Source organism: Mastomys coucha, unplaced genomic scaffold (genome assembly GCF_008632895.1).
Source record: "Mastomys coucha isolate ucsf_1 unplaced genomic scaffold, UCSF_Mcou_1 pScaffold17, whole genome shotgun sequence".
NCBI lineage: Eukaryota > Metazoa > Chordata > Mammalia > Rodentia > Muridae > Mastomys > Mastomys coucha.
This window is the reverse complement of record NW_022196899.1, coordinates 16,007,649-16,024,955: the sequence shown is the minus strand read 5'-3', so window position 1 is coordinate 16,024,955 and position 17,307 is coordinate 16,007,649. Positions and strand designations below refer to the sequence as shown.

Below are 17,307 nucleotides of genomic sequence, written 5' to 3'. Positions count from 1 at the left end.
TATGAATGTAACATGGACTCCCATCCCGTCCCACATGAAAAAGCTAATGTCAGTCTAAGGCAGAAGAGTGATACTGTAATTATATATGAGTATGCAACTTCTAATACTGAAATATTTAGGAATAAAACTGGTGTGTTAATGACCACAATAATCAGACAGCAGGGTATAATTTGTCAGAAAGAATATCCATAACAGGGGTCATGGGTGGGAGAAAGCTATAACTTTTCTCTCTAATACATGTTTAAAAAAAAAAAAGAGTAAAAATCATCACATAACCTGTTAACCAATGAGTCCAGCTAACATGATAATTCCAGAGAAAAATATAAAATAAGCTGCACAGGAAAACTGTCAGTTCTGGTCACATGAAGTGCATTTTAAGAGGTAAGGCAATGGAAATTCATTGTACGGTCCAGGGAAGGTGGCAGAGGGGTCGCCAGTGCCCAGTGTTACATCAACGGTGCTCACTAGGCCCAGGCCTCTCACCAGGCACCCGCACATGATAATTTCAGAGGAAAACGGGAAATAGTCTCTTCCTTACACTAGAAAAAAAACTGCCTGGCATCCATGTACCCTGATAGCTCTGTGCCAAACGGGCAGGGAAAGTGGCTCCTAGAGAAGTAAGCTTCGTGTCCAGGACTGCACAAGCAAGCTTAGCACAGTCTTCCCAGCAGTGCGCTCGCAGGTCTCTGCAGATGGCCTGAAGGCAGTAGAATCTCAGCAGTTAGCAATGTGGGTATGAGGACCTGCCGTTCACTCTAGTACCTACGGATCCCCAAACACACAACAGCCAAATAGGAGAATTCGGTTCAGAAGGCCAGTGTGTGGTAATAGCAGCGGGGGTGGGATGGCCTTGCTCTGCACAAGTCTAGCCGCTGGAAAGCTGCCTCTGCTCCAGCAAATAACCCCACACCCACTCACCAAAACAACCCCGACTCAGCCTATGGCTACGGCAGTGCTGCACACACCCACTCACCAAAACAACCCCGACTCAGCCTATGGCTACCGCAGTGCTGCACACACCCACTCACCAAAACAACCCCGACTCAGCCTATGGCTACGGCAGTGCTGCACACACCCCTTCAGTCACAGCAGAGGACGGAGAGGCAGGGAGAGCTCTCTGGATTCTATGTCAACCTGAGCTAACAGGAAGACCCAATCTCAAAAAAAGAAAGAACAAAGAGAGGGATTGTGGGTGGATAAGCACATGTTACAAAGAAGGGTCATTCCAGAGGGAGGTAAGGGGCGGGGGTGGGGGGGTTAAGGAAGGAAAATGAATCATGTTAAAATGCATTATACACACAAACTGTCAAATAAATTTTTATTTATTTATTTATTTATTTTTGGTTTTTCAAGACAGGGTTTCTCTATGTAGCCCTGGCTGTCCTGGAACTCACTCTGTAGACCAGGCTGGCCTCAAACTAAGAAATCTGCCTGCCTCTGCCTCCTAAGTGCTGGGATTAAAGGTGTGTGCCACCACCGCCCGGCTATCAAATAAAATTTTAATTGAAAAAAAAAAATCCAAGAGAGGAAGCAAACACACAATATTAAAGTAGAATAAAATCACTCTAAATTTTAGTTTGTAAGATCACTTAATCTATAGCAGGAATAAGTCTTAGGAACTCTATTACTGAGTTAGCACAAGTCACCAAACAGGAAAGGTGGACATTGTTACATAACAGCTGAGATTTACAATTCAAAAGCAAAGACTTCTAAACCTTCCTAAAGAGGTAAACGTATCTTTCCCCTAAAGTTAACAAATAAAAATGTACAATATTATCCATTTAGCTGCATATTAACTAGTAACATCAGGATAAGCAGTGCCCTAAAACCCACTAAAATGATGAACAAAAATAAAAGAATCATTACTATCAATATCAAATTTTTAACAAGAACAATTAATTCTACTCACAAAGTGTAGCTCATTTCACAAAAGATCATATTTACATCACATTTTTTGTCTTGATGTGGTTGGTGGTCTGAGTGAGAATGGCCCCACAGTCCCCTGTATTCAAATGTTTGGGTCCTAGGTGCTGAAACTAGGAAGAAGGTGTGGCTGGGAGTGGACTGGAGGTTTCAAAAGCCCTCTAATTCCCATGCCACATGGCTGTTGTCTCAGCATGTGAGCTCAGCCACTGCTCAAGCACTGAGACTACTACCATGCTCCCTGCCTTGGTAGTCACTGACTCCAACTCTGTGAAACCATAAGCCCCCATTAAATGCTTTCTTCTATAAATTGCCTTAGTCATGTTGACTTAGTACAACAATAAAAAGTAGGTAACCATAAAAATTACAGGAAAATTAGAATCTTTAAAATAGGGGTTCTTTTGCGAAATATTCTGAACTTTTGAGCTTTCTAAAATTTTTGAGAAATTTTTAATTCTTAAAAGTCTCTAAAAACAAGAATGAGTACATCTATAAAGCACTAACATAGCATGGAACAGGAGAAAAAGGAGAGGCACCTTACCATTGGCAGTGCATTGATGTTAGGATGTGCAACTGGATATCCAACCACCAATCGCAAGTTACTGAGGCTAAGAAAAAGGAGAATAGTTTCAGTGTTCCCAAATTCAATTTAGGATTTCCAATACCAAGCTCTGCATGTTCAAAATACTCATTTATACAAGTCTTCAGTATCCCACCAGTGAGACTGTCCAGCACGGCTGTGTCACAAACAAACACTGCATGCCTATATTCCTGAGAGGCTAATGCAGTCCCAGCCAGCATCCGAGGAAGGTCATGGATGACCTCCCCAATTCAGCTCAATCCCAGAGACTTCCCAGGACTGGAAATGCACTTGCCGAGAGGTTCTTCCCTCAAACCTAGCCTCATTCCTTCCTCCAGGTTCAACCCACTTTGGACTGTCCCTGGACCATCCACAGGGAGGGCGCTCCCTCAGCATACCTCTCTTCCCATAGCTGTTTAACATGCCTCCCCAGCCTTTTCTGAACATCAAGGCCTGTTTGCTCCCCTTGCTATCCCTCTATAACTAAGAATAGCGCCTGAAGATATGTAGTAATCCTTTGGATTCACTGTTGTAACAGTACCAGTGTGGGATCTAGGCACAGACCAAACACAAGAACTGAAGAAGTAGTGGCTGGCTGCTATTCTCATGACGAGAGCCTTTTCAATCCACTTCCAGAAGGTGGCAGGGACAGACTGATATTCCACAAACAGAAAACTAAAGTACACCTCATGAATTACAAAGCTAACTTTATAGACTGTTAAAGTTCATTCAGTCTCCAAACAAAATAGTTCTGTTTTTTTAAGCTATTATCAGCTAAAGTGAACAATGCAGTAATCTTAGAAAAGGCCTTTGGCACAGACATGGGGACTAAGCAAGTAATGCCGCTAACACATAACCAGGCTCTTTTAATGTAAACGTTAGGCTTTCTATTTACGAAAAAATATGTGCAAAATAACAAAATTATTTTGACTGGTTTCTAACAAATTCATTTGGCTCACTGATTGGAAAATGTGGCTCCTGCACCAGGAGAAGTGTAAACACAACAACATCTAGTCTACAGGCCTGAGTCCAGTGGCCTGTGCAACAAAGTGCATTGTGGTACTTTTTCCATCCTGTGTGGAAATTCTGGAACTCACATTTAGACCTGAGGAAAAATTAAAATCTTACCAGAGCTAATTGTGTTCATTAAGATGAATGGAGCATGCACAGCTGCAGTTCACCCCAGCTTCATAAATAAAAAGGTAAAGATTTTATTAAATGAATTCCTGGGGGAAAACGTCACAGAATTCCAAGTGCCCAAGTAAATGATTTCCAAGATGATAAATGGAACAATTCCAAATGGGGCCTTTAAAAAAGAAAACCACCACAGGAGACTGGGAAACATAGAAATGGTACCAGACTGCTGTTTCCCACTCCAGGAAAACACGGGCTGAGAACCCCCATCACGAACATCATTTTATACCTCCTCAGAGCTCACCATTTGGAGGTACTCCAGGCACCCCAGTAGCAAGGCAGCCTCGCAAGACTTTAATACGTTTTCAACATGGGATTTCTCCACTACAGGGAAGGTCTTATGCCTCAGACCGGAGCTACATTGTTACTGATCCAGCTGTTGGATTGTGTAGTTCCTCCTCCCCATCTCCTCCTATTCTTCAGCATGCAGACAGATTTTAGCCAAACCAACCTCTAATAGCATAAACCAAGCCTTAAATCCATATATACATGGATCTATCTATCTATCTATCTATCTATCTATCTATCTATCTATCTATCTATCTATCTATCTATCTATCTAACCTGGCTTCTGTTCTCAACCTTGAATAACACAAGCCCACTGTTCAAATGAAGCTGTGCATATATATGACAGTCTGAGCTGGCCTCGGCAGGGTCCGAGTCCCTTATTTTCAGCTGCTCTTAGCCCTTAGCAGTGGTGGCTCCCAGACCTTTTTTTTTTTTTTAAAGATACTTTATTTACATTTCAAATTTTATCCCATTCCCTGGTTTCCCCTCCAAAAACCCCTCTATCTCTTCCCCCTTCCACCTTCTCACCAACCCACCCACTCCTGCTTCATGGCCCTGGCATTCCCCTACACTGGGGCATAGAGCCTTCACAGGACCAAGGGCCTTTCCTCCCACTGATGACCGACTAGGCCATCCTCTGCTATACATATGCAGCTGGAGCCATGGGTCCCTCCATGTGTATTCTTTGGTTGGTGGTTTAGTCCCTGGGAGCTCTGGGGTTACTGGTTAGCTCATACTGTTATTCCTCCTATGGGGCTGCAAACCCTTCAGCTCCTTGGGTCCTTTCTCTAGTTCTTCCACTAGGGATCCTGTGCTCAGTCCAATGGCTGCCTGAGAGCATTCACCTCTGTATTTCTCAGGCTCTGGTAAAGCCTCTCAGGAGACAGCTATATCAGGCTTCTGTCAGCAAGCACTTGTTGGCATCCACAATAGTGTCTGGGTTTGAAGACTGTATATGGGATGCATTCCTGGGTGGGGCAGTCTCTGGATGACCTTTCCTTCAGTCTCTGCTCCAGACTTTTGTCTCTGCTCCTTCCATGGGTATTTTATTTTGATCCCCCTTCTCAAAAGGACAGAAGTATCCTTTGGTCTTCCTTCTTCTTGAGCTTCCTGTGGTCTGTGAATTTTATCTTGGGTATTTGGAGTTTGGGGGCTAATATCCAGTTATTAGTGAGTGCATACCATGTGTGTTCTTTTGTGACTGGGTTACCTCACATGGGATGATATTTTCAAGTTCTATCCATTTGCCTAAGAATTTCATGAAGTCATTGTTTTTAATAGCTGAGTAGTACTCCATTGTATAAATGTATAACATTTTCTGTATCCATTCCAAATGGAATTTCATAAAGTCATTGTTTTTAATAGCTGAGTAGTACTCCATTGTGAAAATGTACCACATTTTCTGTTTCCATTACTCTCTTGGACATCTGAGTTGTTTCCAGTTTCTGGCTATTATAAATAAGGCTGCTATGAACATAGTGGAGCATGTGTCCTTATTGCATGTTAGAGCATCTTCTGGGTATATGTCCAGGAGTGGTATAGCTGGGTCCTCAGGTAGAACTATGTCCAGTTTTCTGAGGAATAGCCAAACTAATTCCCAGGGAGGTTGTACCAGCTTGCAATCCTACCAACAATGGAGGAGTGTTCCTCTTTCTCCACATCCTTGCCAGCATCTACTGTCACCTGAGTTTTTGATGTTAGCCATTCTGACTGGTGTAAGGTGGAAAGTCAGTGTTGTTTTCATTTGCATTTCCCTGATGATTAAGGATGTTGAACATTTCTTTAGGTGCTCCTCAGCCATTAGGTATTCTTCAGTTGAGAATTCTCTGTTCAGCTCTGTATTCCATTTTTTTAATAGGGTTATCTGGTTCTCTGGGGTCTAACTTTTTGAGTTCTTCGTATATATTGGATATTAGCCCTCTATTGGATGAAGGGTTGGTAAAGATCTTTTCCCAATCTGTTGATTGCTGTTTTGTCCTATTGACAGTGTCCTTTGCCTTACAGAAGCTTTGCAATTTTATGAGGTCCCATTTGTTGATTCTTGCATTGGTGTTCCAGTCAAGAACTTTTCCCTTGTGTCCATGTGCTCGAGGCTCTTCCCCACTTTCTCTTCTATTAGCTTTGGTGTATCTGGTTTTATATGGATGTCCTTGATCCACTTGGACTTGAGCTTTGTACAAGGAGATAAGAATGGATCGATTTGCATTCTTCTACATGCTAATCACCAGTTGAACCAGCACTATTTGTTGAAAATGCTGTCTTTTTTCCACTGGATGGTTTTAGCTCCTTTGTCAAAGATCAAGTGACCATAGGTGTGGATTCATTTCTGGGTCTTCAATTCTATTCCATTGATCTACCTGCCTGTCACTATACCAATACCATGCAGTTTTTAATCACGATTACTCTGTAGTACAGCTTGAGGTCAGGGTTAGTGATTCCACCGGAAGTTCTTTTACTGTTAAGAACAGTTTTCTATATCCTAGGATTTTTATTACTCCAGATGAATCTGCAAATTGCTCTTTCTAACTCTGTGAAGACTTGAGTTGGAATATTGATGGGGATTGCATTGAATCTATAGATTGCTTTTGGTAAGATGGCCATTTTTACTATATTAATCCTGCCAATACATGAGCATGGGAGATCTTTCCATCTTCTGAGATCTTCGATTTCTTTCTTCAGAGACTTGAAGTTCTTGTCATACAGATCTTTCCCTTGCTTAGTTAGAGTCACACCAAGGTATTTTATATTATTTGTGACTATTGTGAAGGGTGTTGTTTCAAATGGGGCCATCTTTAAGGGAGTTATATATGTAAATCAGTTCCAACTGATCCTTCCTCATTTGTTGATTTAAAAAAAAATTATCAATTACTTTCCTTGCATGTCTAACAACCCTCCAGTGTAGAAGAAAGTCTTTGAAACAATGTACACTATGCCGAGCTGACGGTCAGTCATACACACACATGCACATACACGGGTGCACACTCACGAGAGCTGAAATGCACCCCATAACACACAACAGTGCTTACCAGACACCAAGCATATGATGTGTGGTAGCTCCCCCTGCAGGAAGATCGTAGAGAAGCAGCCTGGGCTCAGCTGCAGTCAGAAGCCTCAGTGAGCACCTGTCCTTGCTTTCGCTTCCATTGTTACTCAAGTTACTTGGGGAACTTGGAGCCTAAGGGTTGTACATTATGACCTTATATTTCCCAAAACTGGGCAATTTTCAAGACCACATATCCATACCCAGTTACTACAACCTTCAGCTGAGTTAGTCTCATGGTGCATGATGCAACTATGCCTTCCATTAAACATAAAAATAAACCACCATGTAGAAATACAGCAAGGTTACAAAAGATTTCAAAATTCGCCTGTTCAAATTCAACTACAGCACAGTTTCTAAATTAAAAAGTGGTCTACTGTGAGTCAAGTTTATTATTAATTACTTCTCTCAGCATTTGGGAGATAGGATCAGGAGGATCAGGAGTTCAAAGCTGGTCCCATCACATGAGACTCTGTCAAAACAAAATTAACAAGGCCAAAGTTTAGTTGTATAAGTTTTAGGTTTGAGCCAGGAATGCTGGCACACACCCATAACTCACAGGCAACCCTGAACTACTCAGACCACATCTCAAAAACAAAACAAAACAAAACAAAAAAATCAGAAAAAGCCTTCAGTTCACTGGAAATAACAATGTCAACAAACTTTTGCTGTTATTAAAAAACAAAAAAACTGAAGATTCTTGTTTTAAAAAAAAAGTCTATTACTTTTTAAAATATGTGAGTACATCACTATTACTCAAGTATAACAAATTGCTCCACTCCTCTTAAAATTATAAATTAGTGATACAGTTCACAATGCCTAAGAAATACTAGTTTTTTTGGTGACACAAGTATGTTTGTTATGTCTTCAAAAACAAAACAAAACAAACAAACAAAAACAGTAGTTTAAAGGAATGAAATAGCTAGGAAAGAGGAAGCTACTATAGGAACTGCACAAGTACGTAAGGGCAGGCAGGGGCAATGACAGGCATGCTGGCTAGGGGGGAAGAAGGGCCGACACCGTCCGTCCCTACCAGACCACACTCTTCCCAAGCGCTGAGTAGAGCCCTAGTTAGCATCAACCCTGAAGCAAGCAGCACAACGTAAGTGAGAAGACAAGAGCACCCCCGAGGATACTGTGTGACTGACAACTGCCATGGAATGCCTCCACAGACTTAAACCTGGGTCCTCACTACATAACGTCTCTGGGGCAGCAGTTCTCAGGTGCTGGCTCACATATCAGATATTACATTGTAATTCTGAAAGTAGCAAACTTACAGTTATGAAGTAGCAACAAAATAATTTTATGGCTGAGGGTTACCATAATAAGAGGAACTGTATCAAAGATCCACAGCTTTGGGAAGGTTGGAACCGCTAACCTAGGGTAAGACCTGAACATCACTTGAGCTTCAAAGCCTCTCAAGTGGCCAGAGAGGTGGAGAACCACTAGCTGTTAAGAGGGGGGTAGAGTTGTCCTTGTTATTCTAATTCTCTCGTCAGAGTAGAGCAGAGGATGGATTCTTTTAATATTAGCCTGTACAGTAAGCAGAGCTTAGAACTAGAGAGATACCACAAGTGACCGGACAGCTACAGTCACCTCATTTCAAGACTAATGAGGAGGAACTAGAAAAACTCAGTGTCTCTCCAAAATTCAATTACAAAGGAAGCATAATAAGGACCTTACAATGAAGCCACAGAAGAGTACAAAACAAACAAGATACCATGGAGATGTTTTAATAAGAAGGATAAAAGGAGACACAACATGAACTGTTTTAATTTGCACTTTGATACAGACACAGAAAACCTGAGCTTCTGCGATGGGCAGAAATTAAAGTTCCTCTCCCTCTTTAACAGCGAATGGAGTGGCGAGGACAGCGCTCCCCCATCTGCTGTGGCAGCTCTGGGACAAACACTTAAGCATCACAAGGTCAGGAGCAGCACTAGGAAAGAGTTAAAGCCAACAGGGCTTTGTAAGGGCTAGAAGGAGCACAAGCACCCTGGGAAGGTGCTGCACTCTACCCTGCATGCAGGCAATCTGGCCTGGAGAGGGGCCTTGCACTAGTGTGAGCTCCAACTACCTACTGGAAAACACACCAGGAACATTCTTCACAAAACAGGCTATTATGCTTCAAGCACTTAAATTTCTTTCTCTGAAACATCTGTTGTAATCTCCCATCTCCTACAAATAAAGCTGCAATCCCTGAGAGAGATACTGGGCATTCTAACATAGAGACTTACCTAGTGTTGTATTAAGGTGGGTATCATAAACAGTATGAAATGCTACTGAGGAGATACACAAGTCAGAAATGTTTCTGTTAATTGTTCATCATATGTTCTACTTGAAATATTATTCTTGGTGTATGTGTGAATGTGTGTGTGCAAGAGCACACACCCACTCAAGTCACACTGCATATGTGGAGGTCAAAAATTTACCATCTTTAGGAGTTCGTTCTTTCCCTTCTAGCTCCTAAGACTAAACTCAAGTTGTCAGGAATCCCATTTATTATTACCCTAGTAATTTTATCAGTCTGACTCTAAATATCTCCATAAAAGTATTCTACCATAGTTAAAAAAGATTTCTAAAATTTTCCCAAGACACATTATACTAGGAAACAGGAAGATATCACTAAAAGAGAATAAACGTGCAGTCACATAAGCCCTAATACAGTTTAGACAATAAACTTTTTTTAAAAATAGCTACAGATCCTTGAAGCATTCCCAGAAAACATTTATACTTATCACCAATACTTTAAAAATATTTCACTGGTAAAATCAAAACAACCAAAGTTCTTTCAAGGGTAGAAAAGCCATCCCCTACCCAGCCTTGGCCTTGTTCTGTGGGAACCCCCTCAACTGTGTCCCAATATGCATTACAAGATGAAGAGCAAGAAGAGAGACTTGTTGGAAAACATATGCAGCTCTAGGATCCCAGGGAGGCTAGCTGGACTTCTTATACTGGTAGATCCCCTGGAATAAGTCTGTACCTCTGTCACTCCTACAACACACTGGGTGATGGTAGGCAGCACACAGACAGGAAGACAGATGGACTTGAACAGGAAGAGAAGGGAGATTCTGGAAATGGGCCAACCTAAAAAAGTCATCCTTGAGAGAATGGGTCTGAGCCAGGTACTGTCTAAGAAATATTCTCCCACACATAACCCAAGCTCAAAACCATTCTCGGCATAGGCTGCAAGAAAGCTCAGCCCTTGGGACAGGGTCAGCTCTACCAATGCTCATGAACCTTCATCTCAGCCCTCACACATTCCCCCAATGGGTGGGCAGCGCTAGTATACTCCATGGTGAAACTTCTAATTTGAGAGTTCTGAAATATAAGGCACAGTCATCCGCTCCCAGGAGGAGGAACCTCCTCCTTAGTTCACACCTTGGTCCTTTGTCCACTCCAACTAGGCACTCTCCACTGTCTCATCTCCTACAAAGCATGTCTGGCTCTGACTCATCAGCCCGGGATCCTCTGAAAGCTTCTAAAAATAAAAACATAAAAAGGTTGCCCACAGAAGCTACACCTTCAAAAGAGAAGAAAACACCCCTGGTCTTCTGCTACATAGCCCAGAATGTTTTTAATTAACAAGAAAATGTTACGGTGGGAGAAGAAAATGACTCATCTATTTAGTGAATGTACCTGCTGCCTGACAGCCTCAATCTGATCTCTGGGCCCATAAGGATAATTGATTCCTACAAGCTGCCCTCTGACCTAAACACACACAAACACACACCACGCAAACAAACACACAACACACACACACACACACCTACCTAAGCCAACAAAACTGAAATTTGAAATAATAAATAGCATAGAAAAACTGTTTCAATAAGAAGTTGAATATTAAACACAGTTTAGCTTCATATAGGTTATTTTGTGCATTAAAGGACTAAGGCAAAGAGACTGAAGATTGTTCTTCTAGGGGTGACAAAATGAATACTCTATACAGTAAACTTTGCACCTGTCTCACAACCAAGTTCAGTGAGGCTCAGAAGTCCCAGACCAAGAGGAGCGAGCTGGCAGGCAACAGAGCATCAGAGAAACCCAGAGCTTCGGTTCTGACCTACCCTCTCAAAATTGGTCTTAGGAATCTTTCCACAGGCTTAGTTCTCTAAAAAAATTATTCCAGACGATTTTAGAGAATCACTTTACTGAGGAGAGAAGACCTGTGATCTTACTTCCCCAAGGGAGGATTGAGTCAACAGGATCTTGTAGTCTCTTCAGCAGAAACCATGGTACTTACTGACTGGAATCCTAAAAGCGACACATACAGTTTTTTACCATTTACCCTGCCTAGCCTTCTGGGTACTTCTGAGATACAATTTCACTCAGCTAATTCATTTCTGAAATACTGTTGTCTAGTTATTTAAATCACACACACACAGAAACAATGGACTTCATAACAAAGTTTTGTTTATAACTGTCTTTGCTCCATCACTGTAAGAATTTCATAAGACTATCTACCACATTGGAACACGGTATTTAGGGGTAACGTGGATCTTTGTTCCAGGAGTCATGGTAACTCAAATTTGGCTCTAGAATAAAGTATCCATTACATCCTTTGGGAGAGAGCTATGTTTCTATGCAGTTACCCAGCCAGCCCACCTGAGAGATACTACTTCAGAATCTCTGGAGAACATACTGTCTTATAGCCTCCCAGGAAGGGTTAGTAAGTAGTTTAAATGGTATCATCTCTTCAAGTGGGAGGCAGGGAGGATAGACAGATAATACTTTTTAACTCCCTCACAAGAAAAATAGGAAGATTAAGTGTAACAAATGCAAACAATATCTGATGTTCAGAAAGCTACAAGTATATTTCTATTGTAAAGGTAATGGTAACTAAGATGATTTAATAAATAATCATCCTCGGCTCTGAAATATTGTATGTCTGAACCTACATTATCATATCTAATTTCCGCATCCTAGAAGTACTACATCATACAAGGTTCATGCTACATACATACATATAACCATTGTTCTTCAAAGGTATTGCCCGTACTTTCCTCTTGTGGGTCTATAGCCTGATCCTCACCTCAGGTCACAGCAGAGCACAGGCCAGTAGAGGGTTCAAGAGAGTAACAGCAAACGGCCTGCTCACGGTGAGGACCAGGGCCAGCTACGGCCTGGCTCACTGTGAGGACAAGGGACAGCTACCGCCTGCTCACCGTGAGGACAAGGGACAGCTACCGCCTGCTCACCGTGAGGACAAGGGCCAGCTACTCCCCTGGAGCTCTATAAACATCTTTTTAGAGCTAGCCTCTAATCAACTGAGTTTCACCACAGCTTTTTCATTTTGTCCTGTTTTAAGGCTTCTTGGGGGCAAGGGCACACCTTGAATACATGTGCCACATTCCGTGCAGATACCCAAGTCGGCCAGAGTGTTAATTCCCTGAAACTCCTCTACGCCATTGTAAACTGCCTATCATTGTTGCTAAGAACTGAACCAAGAGCAACAAGTATTCTTAACTCCGGAGCCACCTCTCCAGCATTCTTTGTTCCCAATAGTTAAAAGGAATGGCACCTGGCTGGAAAGGCCACTTAGGAGAAATCAGGCAGGCCAGGACAGGGAGTCTTCCTTCAACATGACTTCTAGTCCCAAAGTCTTAAAGCAGAGAGACAGTTTCTTTGCTGACAGCATGACAAAGCTCAAGGGCTTACTGCAAAGCTGGTCAGCATTTTCACTGTCTGCTACATTCCCTGGTGGCCACCATGGCAAGGAGTGCACACGAAGACAATCGCATTGCTGGCTACTCTTCCACACACACTTGCTGCACCTCTCCTCCTCATCTGGGTATCTCAACATTGTAAGTGTCAATACCAGGCTGTCTCACCTGTGACACTTTCAAAATACAAATGTAGACACAAATGTCTCCCTCCCTGGAAAGTACAATTTTCCAGCTATAATTAGTGCATATTATAATATTCAATAACACATTTAAATGCTTTCCGTTTCACAGATTCATCTAGTCTTTCTTTTAAATTTAGTTTCAAGATTTTTGTGTGTACACACAGGCATGTACACGTATGTGTGCAGGTTGGCAGGAGTCGGTTCTCTCCTTAGTCGACCTGGGCTCTGGGATGGAACTCAGGTCATCAGGCTGCTAAACTTTACTGCTGGCCTCAGTTCAGCCATTCTCCACAAACAACTAGGACACCAACAGAAAACTCAGTTTTCTCTCACACGTGAGAAGGGAACTTAGAGGCTCGAGCACTGGTGGAGGACAGACAGCCTGACAGCTCTCTGCCTACTCTACAGATGTAGAGTACAGTGTTGCCAACAGAGACGTGCAGTAAGAACCAAGTGTTTGAGCAGATGTGCAGCAAGATGTAGGAACTGAGATGTGCTTACTACATGCCAACCATGTCTGTAGCTTAGATTTTTGTGTGTGAAAACATTGGTTCACCCTCTCTAGAAGCACTGATGTGATAGAAAGTACCAACCGACATACCCAATGTGAATGTAGAGGTTACTAAACACAAAACTGGGATCTGTTCTTAAACACAGTTCTATATAAGCATGCTGAAAATCTCGATCTAAAAAGCAGTATGGATCATTACTATGGCCTCCCATGCTAAGGAAGCTCACTTGAGCTGGAGTTCAAAGTTATCCTGGGTAACATTGAGACTTCTTTTAAAAAATAAAAACAAACCATTTTAGAAATGGTCATAAGTATTGAACTAACCAAACAACCTTGGAAAAACCTCCAACAATTTAACATTATTAAACAGTATTCCCACTTCTTGGCTTCTAAGCACTAATAAGAAAATAAAACTTCTGTGTAGGGGCTGGAGATGTGCTCAGTGGATTAGGCCATTTGTTGCTCTTGCAGAAGACCCAGGTTTAATTCCCAGTACCCAGGAAGCAGTTCACAACCGTTCAAAACTCCAGTTCTAGGAATTCAATGCCTTCTTCTGGCCTCTAAGGCACCATGTATACATGTGGTATATGTACATATATGCAGGCAAAACACTCATACATATAAAATAGAATAAACAATTCTAAAAACTAAAAATGTTTTAAAATCATTTTTATGTCATATGTAGATGAAAGAATAGGCAATATTCAGAGGACTCGGGGTGACTATCAAGACCAAAATAAAGGCACTGTTTAAAATTTCTGAGTGACTGAAGAAGGAATCATAGAAGCCTGCTAAGTTTACCCATTAATGACTGTCATGAAAATGGTCTATCAGGAATTCAGTCTTGCTGATTTGGGTAATAGTTTAAAAACTGTGCTGTGTGTGCTGTGCTGTGTGTGCTGTGTGTACTGTGTGTGCTGTGTGTGCTGTGTGTGCTGTGTGTGCTGTGTGTACTGTGTGTGCTGTGTGTGCTGTGCTGTGTGTGCTGTGCTGCTGTGTGTGCTGTGCTGTGTGTGCTGTGCTGTGTGCTGTGTGTACTGTGTGTACTGTGTGTGCTGTGTGTGCTGTGTGTGCTGTGCTGTGTGTGCTGTGTGTGCTGTGTGTGCTGTGTGTGCTGTGTGTGCTGTGTGTGCTGTGTGTGCTGTGTGTGCTGTGTGTGCTGTGCTGTGTGTGCTGTGTGTGCTGTGTGTGCTGTGTGTGCTGTGTGTGCTGTGTGTGCTGTGTGTGCTGTGTGTGCTGTGCGTGCTGTGTTGTGTGTGCTGTGCTATGCTGCTGGCTTAGATATGGCTAGACGATCAGAGAGCTACCCACTGTGCAGTTCCTTTAATAAACATCTCCAAGACTGCTTCTTATTGCTCCAAAACCAATCTCATACTTAGGTTGTTGAGTCTCAGAATACTCTAAACCAACCACAAGTAAAAATAACATGTATAAAGAACTCTTTGGCCTCTAGACTGCATCTGTATTTAGGTCTATGGTCAATTTTCTTCAAGGTCATTTACTGGAGCTGTCATTAATGTCTTTTCCTTCCACAAGCCTTGGGATTTATTACATCAAATATCACAAATAAGAAAACAAGGATATAGCTTCTCAAACAGAAAACCCCTTGGCGCTCCCTAAGCTAAGTCTACAAGACCTCTCCCAATACAGAGCAACAGACATGTCATCAACCTTTAAGGAATACCTATGAGGGGCATGTTCCTATCTCACCTAAGCTAAGTGCCATCCATGCCTAATCCTAAGATTGTGGCGCAAATCACAGCATAGAGAACGTCTGTGTGTTAGGACTTTCCAATAATCTCCAACCTCCCTTCTGTTCCGAATGGTGCCTTCCTTGTTTCAATGTTCCTGTTTTGATGGGATTTCCCTTTCTCTATTTAGCCCTGCATATCTTGAAGGCCATTTTTCAAGACTCCACACTAACTCAGCTAATCACTACAGACTATGTCCTGCTGGTAATAATGCTCCCCTCAAACCAGTGCTGCAGCACCAAGCACTGACCAGAGCTGGGCAAGGTCCAAAGCATGCAAAGACCTTCACGATTCACATTCTAACTGCTCTTCTAATCTCTTCTCAGATTCTCTTGCCACATCAAGTTTATCCAAACTGAACACATAAATCAATCACAGGCCACATGCTAGCTCCCCCATTCACACTCTTTCATACTTCTAACTCATGCTAGGATGCTGGCATAGTACTTTGTACTGTTATCTCAAAAGGCAAAAATCAAGCCATATTTTACAAACAGTCTGTTCTACATCTATACAATCACTCACAACAGTCACCAACCCCAAGAGTGAAGACACTCAGTCCACGATCTTAACTAAATTGTCTGCCGAGAACAAGATCCCAAGGCTTTTGGTCCAGATTCGTTGCTTCAAGATTTCTGTCTCCAGCCATGGGTTCCCATTTACATGTTAACTAAATCCACTAAGCTGAAAGTAACTCTAACTCTAAAGTCAATCAATATTCTCCACAAGAAACCATCTTCACAATCATCAACGTGGGACCAATCAGCGACGTTGAGAAGCTGGTGGCTGCGGGACAGGCAAGGGCTGCTGGGGCCCATGCTGGGGCCCGGACCTCCAGCACCAAGGAGACAAAGAAGCCATGCAGGGACAAGGAGCAGACAGATAAGGAAGGGGCAGGGGGAGAAGAAGGGAGTGGGAAAGAGGGAGGGAATGTATTTTGATAACTGCTGGGGCTAAGTCGCAGAAGTCTGAAAACTTGTATATCTCTTATACACTCTGAAATCTTGTATACTAAACGTTTTACAATAAAGTTGTTCACTGAGGAGGAAAATGCTATTAAGTCAATCTCCTTCCATTCTACAGTCTCCCTCCACAAATCAGCCCAATAGTTCATGCATCCTTCAAGTTTTAGCTCCATTCTAAACACCACTGTTTTAACCAGATACACATATTAATGATGAAAAGGGTCCATCTTATCTGGTGATCAACATAAAGTGCATGGTCCTAAAAACCCAGTAACATCTTCCATCCTTGGCTCTGAATCTGGCTTTGTGTGGCACATGGAAAACCAAACTTTCCTAACTAATGCTGTTGCTGGGGTGTGAGAACGAAGAACAGCAAGGTTGTTGTGTAGTAAGTGTGTAAGCTTGAGCTTTGGTGCTGTGAAGAGACACCATGGCCAAGGCAACTCTTATAAAGGAAAGTATTTAACTGGGACTGGCTTTCAGTTCAGAGGTTTAGTCCATTATCATCACGCAGAGTAACATGGTGGCACACAGGCAGACATGCTGGAGAAGGAGCTAAGAGTTCTGAATCCAGATCAGCAAGCAGCAGGAATAGACAAGACACTTGGGCCTGGCCCAAGAATCTGAAATGTCAACGCTCATCCACAGTGACACTCTACCTCCAATAAGGCTGCACCTTCTAATAGTGCCAGTCCCCATGAGCCAAGGGGGGCATTTTCACTCAAACAACCACATATCAAAGTACCTTCATCCCTGACTTATCTTTTGCTTTTACGAGTGATTTACAGTGTTCATGGAAACAACTAACAAAAAGGCAGCACTAGGAAGGAAACCTGAAATTCTAAGCCCCAGAAAGACAAATTTAAAGGAAACAAAAAAAGAAAAATCCTCACCCCCATCCTACAGGATGTAGAAATGGAAACTAATCCCAGTGTTTCATCTAAAGGGAAGTTAAAACCATGAGTGATTAGAAAGCTAGCATACTAGTAAGAAATCACATTCTACTAATGGAAAGTATACTGATGTGTCTGTCTGTACTCTTATCAGCTTACCATGACCATGATCATGACCATGAATGCTAAGGGAATGCATTCTACCAGGTACCAACGGAGAGACAGAAAATAAAATATTCACTTTTGGAGCAGACCTTGGGCACAAGCTCTGCAGCCAGTCCCACAACACACAGAGAAAGCCACACTCCCAGGTG

The 17,307-nt window shown here is 42.3% G+C and overlaps 1 protein-coding gene across 7 annotated transcripts in view; it reads right to left on the bottom strand.

Annotated features, from left to right (window-relative positions):
* The window catches only part of Tbl1xr1 (TBL1X receptor 1), a 137,557-nt gene that overhangs the window by 65,317 nt on the left and 54,933 nt on the right, over window positions 1-17,307 (bottom strand). For 5 of the 7 annotated variants that reach the window (XM_031376440.1, XM_031376438.1, XM_031376442.1 and 2 more), the window contains one exon: window positions 2,465-2,531. The exons of the other annotated variants lie outside the window; for them this stretch is intronic. The gene's annotated coding sequence lies outside the window, so the exon portion shown is untranslated. The remainder of the gene's footprint in view (window positions 1-2,464; window positions 2,532-17,307) is intronic. 7 annotated transcript variants of the gene reach the window in all.